Raw genomic sequence first — 10,374 nt, forward strand, 5'->3', positions numbered from 1 at the left:
TGGGACACCATCATGATAAAACCAGATACATTGCCTGTCCTGGTGGTAGTGAGTGTAGTCAGGAAGGCAGACACGCATGTTAAATTCACGTGTGTGTGAAATTAACCGATGCCAAGAAGTACAAAGTGCTTTGAGAATGTGTACAGGGCACTTGTCCCAGTCCAAGGTACCTGGAAGGGAGTAAACCTTCTGGTTACTGACAGAGACTGAACTCAGACCCCCTGACTCACGGTCCAGGAATTTTTATTTTAAAATATTTTTAATCTTTTTAAAAAGATCCCTGTTAGGGAATTATATTTATTCATATCTTTAAGTGTTAAGTCAAATTTGTTGAGGTATAATTTATATACAATGAAATGTGCCCATATCAAGTGTTTCTTTAAATTATTTTAACTGTTTTTTAACATCCTTGAGGAAACCACTGGACTTCCTTTATTTCTACTCCTACAGTGACGGATGCTGAGGCACTTAATAAATATTTGTGGAATTTAATTAGCCTATGTGACAGAAATAAGAGAAAAGGAAAGAAATACACTTGAAAGTACAGCTTAACACTGCAGTGAGACAGTAATTGTATCGTCTTCTAGTCTTTTCCACATGACAGGTCATTGGGGTTTCTGTGATTTGTTGTGTTTTTACATATTCAGGGCTATCCCAAGATATTAAACTCTGATCCTCAAAGTGGGGTCCTCGGACCAGGAGCAAGGACATTACCTGGGAGCTTATTACAAATGTGGACTCTCAGGCCTACCCTAGACCTGCTGATTCTGCATTTTTAACAAGAGCTCCAGGTGATTCCTGGACACATTCGAGTTTGAAATACAAATAATAACCATTTTTAAATACCTACCATGTATTGGGCTTTATTTTAAGCACCCAAATACACACTGTGTATAATGTTTATGCTTTGCATTGCCTTCCTATTGTTGCTCATATTATTTCTATTTTAAAGTTTATCGTATTGCATTATTGCTGTCTTTTACATATTTGTCTCCCCCGTTTACTAATTATGTTGTCTTGTGCAAATTATTAACCTTTCTGTGTCTTCATTTCTTTTTTCAATTGTAAAAATAGAGACAATAGTAGAACCTACTTGAAAAGATGAAATGAGCTAATGCTTGTAAAATACTTAGCACAGCGACTGGCCCATGGTAAGTGCTCAATAAACTCTTATTATTATTCCAAATTTTCAATCTTATAAACAGAACATGGCAAAAAGCATCCCTGTACATAATTCTTTTTTCAGATGTGATTATTTCTTTGGGAAAAAAATCCTAGACTGGTCAAGAGATATGTTTAGAGTTCCTAGGTTCAAAATATCACAAAGATGGACAAACTTTTGAGGTAGAGAGAGGCTGGACCATGGCTGACCTCTGAGAACAACCAGAAATAAGCTTTTAGCCTGGATAGGAACCAGGCAGATCGTCCTTGCTCTCCAATGACCCACATCCCCAAGGAGAATTCCAAGTCCTCTAAAAGAAGTCCTCAAAATCTCAGACAACGCCATTCTTGGCTTCAATTATAAGTACTACAAAAACAGCATCATAAAATGCAGCATAATATTCTACTGAACGAGAATATAATAATGCCCATCTCTAATCCCCCGGTGTTTTATGTAGGCCTTACAAATGTTCAGTTTTACTAAGAACTTGACAATTATTAAAGACAATGGACAAAAATTGTCTTTCCGACATTCTTCACAATCCACTCGGATGAAGGAAGGAGCAGTGATTACTGTTAATGTGATAAGTTTGTAGCAGGAAATGCAGACTTGGGGCCAGGCCTCCCTTCTAGAGAACCCCCGCCCCCAGCAGCTCCCATTTCAGCTCTAATGAGGGACCTGGCTCCCTTCATTCACTTTAAAATGTCCCTGTGGAAAGCAAAGGAGGCCCTCCTCCCCCCAACCCCTGCAAGTGAAAGGAGTTCATTAAGTCCTTTCTCAGGCATGAGGGTTCCCGCTGGGAATTTCACCAAGGGGCCAGGTTCTCCCCAGGAGAAAGGTTGACCCTTCATGCTCTGAAATGCCAAAGAACATTTTTTTAAAAATTAAACTTTTTATTTTGAGATAGGTGTAGATTCACGTACAATTATATACAGAGAGAACCGTGTACTCTTTCCTCTGTTTCTCTCGATGTGCAGATCCCATCTTGCGAAGCAATAGTACAGTCTCACAACCAGGAGATTGACATTGAAGCAGTCTAGATACAGAAGGAAACTCAAGGTCCTCTTTTGCCAAAAACTGGAAAAAAAATTCTATGGACATTCTCATGTTTCTATTTATTATCCTAACCATACCTTCAATGTTAGCTCCTTTAGTATAAAAGCATATAACAAAAATCTAAAATTACGGTTGGCCCAAATTCTTCAAAACACCTATATCATGAAAGTCGTCAACAAAAGAAGGCTGGGGAAATTTCTCCAGATTAAAATAAACTAAAAAAAAAAAAAAAAAAATTAACTAAATGCAATGTGTGATCCTGGATGGAGGTAAACAGTTGCTATAAAAGATTTTGGCGCAACAATGTGAATATACTTTATTGAACTGTACACTTAGAAATGATTATTAATATGGTAAATTTTATGTTACATGTTTTTTTTTACCACAATTTAAAAAAAGACATTAACGGAACAATTGATGAAATCTGAACATGACTATTGATGAGACAAGAATATTGTATCAATGTTTAATTCCTGAATTTGATAATTGTACTTGGTTATGTAAGAGAATGTCTTTGTTATTAAGAAATACGTGCTGAAAGTATTTAAGGTAGAGGGGGAGAAAGTGGTTCAAGAAAAGAATGGGGAGTATTGCAAATATGGCACATGTTAACAAGTTGGTGACTCTGGGTAAAGAGTATACAAGTATCCTTTATCTTATTCTTGCAACTCTTTTGTAAATTTGGATTTTTTTGTAAAACTTTTAAAGAGGTTTAAAGAAAAAGTTAAATGATCTTTGTTCCCATCCTGTCATAAGGGAAATGATTTTCTATTTTAACTAATATAGCTTTGAGTACTCGCTCTGGGAAAGGTGCTGGCCATTTACATGCATTTTCTCCCTTAATCCTCTCAGTAATCCCACCAGGAGGTCTTAATTCTTATCCTTGTTTTTTTGTAGGAAGGGAGATGGGGCTTGGAAAGGCACTACCCAAGGTCCTTGGTGGTTAGGAGCAGGACTGAATGCACCTCCCAAATGTGCTCTCAGGATCACTCTGGAATGGCCTATTAGACCTCTTTTCTTTCTCCATGTTGTTGTTGTTGATTATTATTATTATTATTATTTTTTGAACCATAGACTCATACATACACTGTTTACACTATTTACAGCATCTTGCCTTTTCACTTAGCAGTCTGTCTTGGAGCTCTCTCCCTATTGGCGCTTACAGACTTGCCAGTTCTTTTAACAGGGCCATAGTGTTTCATTGTATGTATGAGTCCTATCCAATTTAACCAGGCTCCTATTGATGCACACTTAGGGTTTTCACTATTACAAACAAGGCTAGAGAGAACTTTCCTACATATACAGATTATCTTATGAATGAAGAATGGGTCTTAGAATGGAGTCGTTAGGTCAGTACCTTTTATTTGGGAGTTGCGAAATTGCCCGGGAGGATTTGAAGTCAGCCTTGCGGTACTTTTGTCCATTCATGCAACTTGTCTTTATTGAACACCTACTATGGCATCGTGCTGGGTACTGGGAAAAAACAGTGAACCAGATAAAAACTCCCCTGTTGGGAGGCTGTTAAAGGCAGAGGAAATGAGACACGTAAAGTAGATTAAAAAAAAAAAAAGTAAATCGGTACCAGAAAGGTTGCAAACTCACCAACATATGGAGGAGCGGTGAGATTACTGATTAGTTTTCAAACTGGCTCTGAGCAACCTGGAAGCTGGGGCGGGGAGGAGTCAATTCCATTTTTAGTGTTTTATCCTTATACATGTAAGTTAACATAAACAATCCTCTGTTGTTGGATTTCTAGGACAGTTCTAATTCTCTGATTTTTATATAGGATACAGTGATAAACTTGCTTGTGTTTAAAAACATCCTTCCAAGCCTCAAGATTTTTCCTTGAGACAAATTTGAGAAATGAAATTCCTGGAGTAAAGTTTAAGGCTATTTAAGATCCTTGACCTAAACTCCAATGGACACTTAAACTGTCTCCTCTAGAAATTTGCTTTTTAAAGGGCCCTTTGGTAGTTCTTAGTTTTGAGGGTGGGGGTGATGATGCCTCCACCTTTTGGGAATCTCACTCCTTATTTCAAATTCAAGGTAGGGCTCCTTTGCCTAAGAAAATGAGGGCTTGGATCTCTATTGTCTGCTTTGTTTTTCTCTTCAGGATAATTATAAAGTGAATGCCTGGTCTGGTCCTGATTATTAGGACTGCAATGCAAATCGCTGCTGGGTGCTGCGAACACAACCAGGGGTGTAACCTTGGAGGAGTTACCTGGAGAACTTTTTCTTCTAGGCCATTTTTATTATCTGAAAGATGGAGGAAACCATTCATTCAGGTAGCAGATATTTATTGAGTGCCTACTGTGTTCCCAAGCTCCTAGCTAGGTGCTGAGAACACAGCAGGGAAAAGACACACTACTGTTCCTTCTGCATGCTGCTCACAATCTGATGGGGGAGACACACTATATTTGAAGTCCCTCAAAGACATGACGAAGGGATAAATGCTAGGAAGGAGAGTGGAGGTGGGGGGAGGGGTTGTAAGTAGGTTCAATGGGGTAAACCCCTGGGGGTTGAGGAGAAGCCAGGTGTGAATAGACAAATGGAAGTTAAGCAGGCCGAGTTGTCAGGCCCTCGGACAAAAGAACGTAACTATAAAGAGCAAAGCCCCTCACGTCGCCCTGCCTCCTCTTATTACTCCCCAGGTCCCTACTCATCCACGGTTTTGCTTTCTCCACTTTCAGTTACTTATGGTCAGCTGTGGTCTGAAAATGCAAAATTCCAGAAATAAACAATTCATAAGTTTTAAACTGCGTGCCATTCTGTAGTGTGTGATGAAATCTCTCACCATTCCACTCCATCCTGCCAAGGGCGTGAATCATCCCTTTGTCCAACATCTCCACGCTGTAGACCCTACCCGTCCATTACTCACTGAGCAGCTGTCTGGGACGTGGTATCATGGTGCTTGTGTACAAATAACCCTTATTTTACTTAATAATGGCCTCAAAGCACTAGAATAGTGATGCTGGCAATTCAGAAATGCCAAAGAGAAGCTTTAAAGTGCTTCCTTTAAAAGTGGAAAGGTGAAAAAATAAAAATAAAAAAAGTGAAAAGGTGAAAGTTCTTGACTTAATAAGGAAAGAAAAAAAGTTGTCTGCTGGGGTTGCTAAGATCTAAGGTAAGAACAAATCTTCTCTCCATGAATTGTGAAGAAGGAAAAAGGAATTTGTGTTAGTTTTGCTATTGTACCTCAAACTGCAAAAATTATGGCCACAGTTCATGATAAGTGCTTAGTTAAGATGGAAAAGGCATTAAATTTGTGGGTGGGAGACATGAAGAGAAAACGTATTTCTATCAATGGCAACGTGTTGCTCCCGAAAGCATTAAGCTTATACAAGGACTTCAGCAAGGAATTCCCTGGAAAGAGTGACACCAAGCCATTTACTGCAAGTAAAGGATGGTTACACAGATTCAGGAGTAGGTCTGACATTTTATCATCTCACATCATCTCAAAAAAAAAGATGAGTACAGAACAATAAGATATTTAGAGAGAGAGAGAGAGACTACATTCACATAATTTTTATTACCATATATTGTTATAATTGTTCTACTTTATTCTTAATTATTGTGGTTAATTTCTTACTGTGCCTAATTTATAAATTAAACTTTATCATAAGTATGCATGTATAGGAAAAAAACATCATATATCTGGGGTTAAGTACTATTGGAAGTTTAAGGCATCCAATGGGGGTCTCGGAATGTATCCCCGGGAATAAGGAGGGGACTGCTTTCTTAATCACTTTCTTAAGCCCAGCCTGCAGGCAGGGTGATCAGCATGCTGTGTATATGGAGTTTCTGAAGCTTGGAGGGAGAGGGCCAGCCCAGAGGACATAAGGACAAGTCTGCATAAGGGGGCTCCATTGCCTCTGTGAGGAGGCAGAGTCCGGATCCGCAGCAAAGTAGAATCCTTCTTTCCCAGTCCCTTTGCAACAACAATAGTGGTTATTATTACTACCTATCAGGCATTGTGTCAAGCACTTCCCACATGGCTTCTTATTTAACCTTCAATAAACTTCTGAAGTAAATACTACTAGGGCCAGGGAACTTGAGTGACCTGCCTAAGTAAGGTCACACAGGTGTCAGAAGCCAGTGCCCTAAGCCACAGGACCTCTTCGTCATTGACATCTAGGCAGTACTCTATAACAAGCATTTTCATGTACCATGTAACTTTTCATATAACACAATGAGAAAAACAAGGAAGCCCTCATTCGAAGGGAGGAATCTAAGTTTTAGAGAAGATAAGCACTATAAGTAAGTCCCCAACCCATGTTCCCTGATTCACCAACGAATATTTATTGAGCACCTTTTATGAGGTAGGCCTTATTCTAGGTACACAGTGAACAAAATATAGCAGTGGTCAAAACAGATTAATAAGCTGTACCTCATGGAGCTTATATTCTAGTCAGACAGACAATAATAAGTAAGTACAGAGCACATTGGATGAGGATAGTAGAAAGGAGATGGGGTGTGCTGGAGGAGAAAGAAAGAGGTTTGTTATTCTGATAGAGAAGTGAGGGATGGCATCTTTAATAAAGTGACATTTGAGCAAAGACCTGAAAGAAGGGAAGAAATAATGCATTCTTCAGGAAGAATTCCAGGCAGAGGGGAAAGTAATTGCAAGGGCCCTGAGATCAGAGTGTGCTTGGTGTGTTCAAGGAGAAGCAAAGGGGTTAGTGTGGTGGAAGCTGAGGATGGTAGGGGGCATTGGGTCAAGATCATGAGGGCCATTGTGGGCCATTGGAAGGACTTTGGCTTTTGCTCTGAGTGAAATGAGGACACATGGGAAGGCTTTGAACATCGATGGGGCATAGTCTGACTTAAGGATTGCAAAGACCCTGCTGGCTGTACTAGAAGAGGAGACCCTAGGGGACAAGGGTGGAAACCGGGAGCCCAGAAAGGAGGCTGGTGCGGTACTCTAGTAAAGTGAAGAAGGTGGTATCTGGCACCAGAGTGGTGGTAATGGAAGGGCGGGGGGATCTGATTTTGGAGGAAGAACTGTTAGCTCATGGCTCCGATGTGGAAGCATGAGAAAAAGGAGTCAAGAATAAAACTTAGGTTTTGGGCCCCATTCCACACTATACCAACTGCCTCATTTGACAGTGGAGGAAGCAGGTTACTGGGTGCCAGTATTTCCCTTGTCACCGTCGCCACCGCTGTCCCAGTTAACATTACTTCAGGGAGAACTCTAGGTTGAAGTCTGTGACATTGTGCATGAGGACACACGTGAAGACATGCATCATCCCTTTCAAACCTCACCAGACCCCATTTTAAAGATGGAGAAAGTGAAGCCCAGGACAGGTGAGGTTGCCAGCCCAGGTAACAAGTGATGAAAGCGAGACTTTTTCAAATAGCTTCCTAAAATAGAAACCTATAGAGTATGGGTGAATTAAAGTAAATATTACCTCATTTCCTGATCATCATCAAATTTGGAGGGGCCATTGGGCATTCTCTGAAGAGTAAGGCATGCTATCTGTTTTTGAAGCTCAGGATGGAGAAAGCAATCAGTGGTTCAGGCTGCGCCCCAAGCCACAAAGATGGCACCGACTCTATTCTGTGGTGGGACCTCTTCTCACAAGAGCCATACTAAAGAGGTGTGTTTCAGGGCAATGGGTAGAAAGGCTGTGTTTCCTTAATCAAGTCTTCTACCTTTTCTAAATGATCTTTTTTTGGGCAATTCAGGAAAAGCAAATTTGGAGTAATATTATTATTACTACTAATAATAACAATAATAACTCAGGCACTCATTTATTTAATGTCTGGAGAAATAGGGATAAAATGTTACTGTAAACACAGAGCCTGTTGCAGAATGAAGGGAGGGCTTTCCTGCCTTCTACTACCTACCATTGTGCCAGACACTGGGCAAAAAGCTTTACTCCTGTCTGATCACCTTACTAACCTGCGTGCTGAAAACCCTCCAATGACTCCATTACTTATGGTCTGCATGACCTGGGCCCTGGCTCTTTCTCCAAATTCCATGTCCCTTCCCAGCTGGGTGCCCCAGTCACAGGGCCTTCCCTCAGGTCCTTGTATGGGCAGTGCACTTTGTGTCACAAGACCTTAGCAAGTGCTGTTCTCGCTGCCCAGAACACATTTCCCCTCACCCCTCAGCCTGTTTAACTGCTGTGTCCCCTTAGATCTCTGCTTGACCATCACTTTCTTGGGGAAGTTTTCTCAGGCCCCATGATTTAATCAATCCTTCCTCTTATTATGCCCTGTTCTTCTCTTCTTAGCATTTAACACAATTGCAATCTTACAATTCTTCATGAGATAAATTTAATTAATGTCTGTTTTCCTTATTTGATTATATGTTCCAGGAGGGCAGAACCAGGACTGAGTCCGTTTTACTTCTTGGCTTTATCCCTAGACCTTACCACAGTGCCTGGCATTGAGTTAAATAAATGTAATAAAATCTACACCCCTCCTCCACCAACACATCCTCTTTAGTGAGAGCAGCAAGGAAAGAACTTTCATGATGTTTTTGTAGAGGGAGGAGAGAGTGAGGTGCCAGCACAAGGAAGAAGGGTATACCATTCTCTATCTCAACCCATCCCCACCCCAGGGACTTCTCTTTTTGGGGGTTGGGGGACTTCTTATTTTTTTTTGAGGATGGCAAGAAGGAAGAGATGGGAGCTGCCGGGAGCAAAGAAAGCCTCAGGACAGAGTTTCCCTGCCTCAGAAGATGGGGCAGAGCTTCTGCCCAAGCAAAGGAAAGTGAGTGGGGCTGTGCAATGAGCAAATGGCTCTAGGATACAGGGAAACTTATGGTCCAAACTCCTGCCCTCCAGGGATTTGCTGTATGACCTCAGGCAAGCTACTGCTCTTTTCTGGGTCTTAGTTTCCTACTTATAGGGCCTCCTATTTAGTGATAATAATACTAGTAATAGCTTATATTTAATGAGAACTTACTACTACTACTACTAATAATAATAATAAGAAGAAGAAGAAGAAGAAGAACTTACCAGGTATCATGCTAAGCCTTTTTATAGGGCAGAAAAATGGTTAAGAACACAGGTTGGTATTTAATCCCAGCTCTCAGCATACTTCCTGGCAGCATGACTTTTGACAATTACTCTGCATCTGTGGGCCTCAGTTTGCGCATGTGTAAAATGGAAATAACCTTCTTTCCTACATCACTAGGCTGCTATTAGTGTCAATGCATAATACCTGTAAATTGCTCAGCCCAGTACCTGGCACACTGTATTCTCTTGACAGCTACCACTAACATGCTTACTTAATAATAATTGATGAATAATACCTGGACAGACTCTGTGTACTTATCTAGACAGATATATTTAAAGCAAATATTTCAATGGCCCATTTTTGGGTTTAAAAAAGCAGAAAAAAATTCCTTCTATGGGTGTTCTGGGCCAGAAAGAAATCTGGGTGTTCCTGTTGAAAATGAAAGGTGAGGAACCCACTTTGCAAATGAACATGGCCTCTTTTGACACTGCAGTTAAGACTGAGTACTTTACAATGAGGTTCTTTCACATACTTGGGCTCTGTGAATCCTGCAGTCATTCCAGGAAGCAGGCATTACAATTATTATTATTCCAATTAGACGGGGAGATGACTGAGACTCAAACTTCTTAGCATAGCATACTGAGTGGGGGATGGGATGGGGTTCAAGCTGGGAGTCTAGTCTCAGCTTTGCCACCAACCAGCTCTGGCTTCCCCTTGCAGAGAGCCTCATTTTCTTCGACTGTAAAGTGCGGCTCATGATACTAGATACTGCTTGTAGATCTAGAGGTGAATCGGGCTTGCCTTAGCAGTCAGGAGCCTAAGGGACAGGGTTATGTGAAGGTGGGAGCAGGGAGAGCACTCATCTCGGCACCTGCCAAGACCAGGAACAGCCAAGAGAGCACAGCTGCATGTATTCATTATTAACAACATATATTTTTAATTTAGCAAGCACTTTTATAGTGTTTTCCATGTGCCAGGCAGTGTTTAAATGCCTTATGTGTATTAATTCATATAATTCTCACGACAATCCTATAAAGTAGATACTGTTATTACTTCCATTTTACAGATGAAGAAATTGAGGCACAGAGAGATGAAGTAGTTTACTCATAAAAATAACTACCATATATGAAGTACCTATTATGTATCAGGCACTGTGCTAAGCACTTTGCATATGTTATTAAAAACCTGTA

This window comes from Pteropus vampyrus, unplaced genomic scaffold (genome assembly GCF_000151845.1).
Source record: "Pteropus vampyrus isolate Shadow unplaced genomic scaffold, Pvam_2.0 Scaffold336, whole genome shotgun sequence".
In the NCBI taxonomy this organism is placed as follows: domain Eukaryota; kingdom Metazoa; phylum Chordata; class Mammalia; order Chiroptera; family Pteropodidae; genus Pteropus; species Pteropus vampyrus.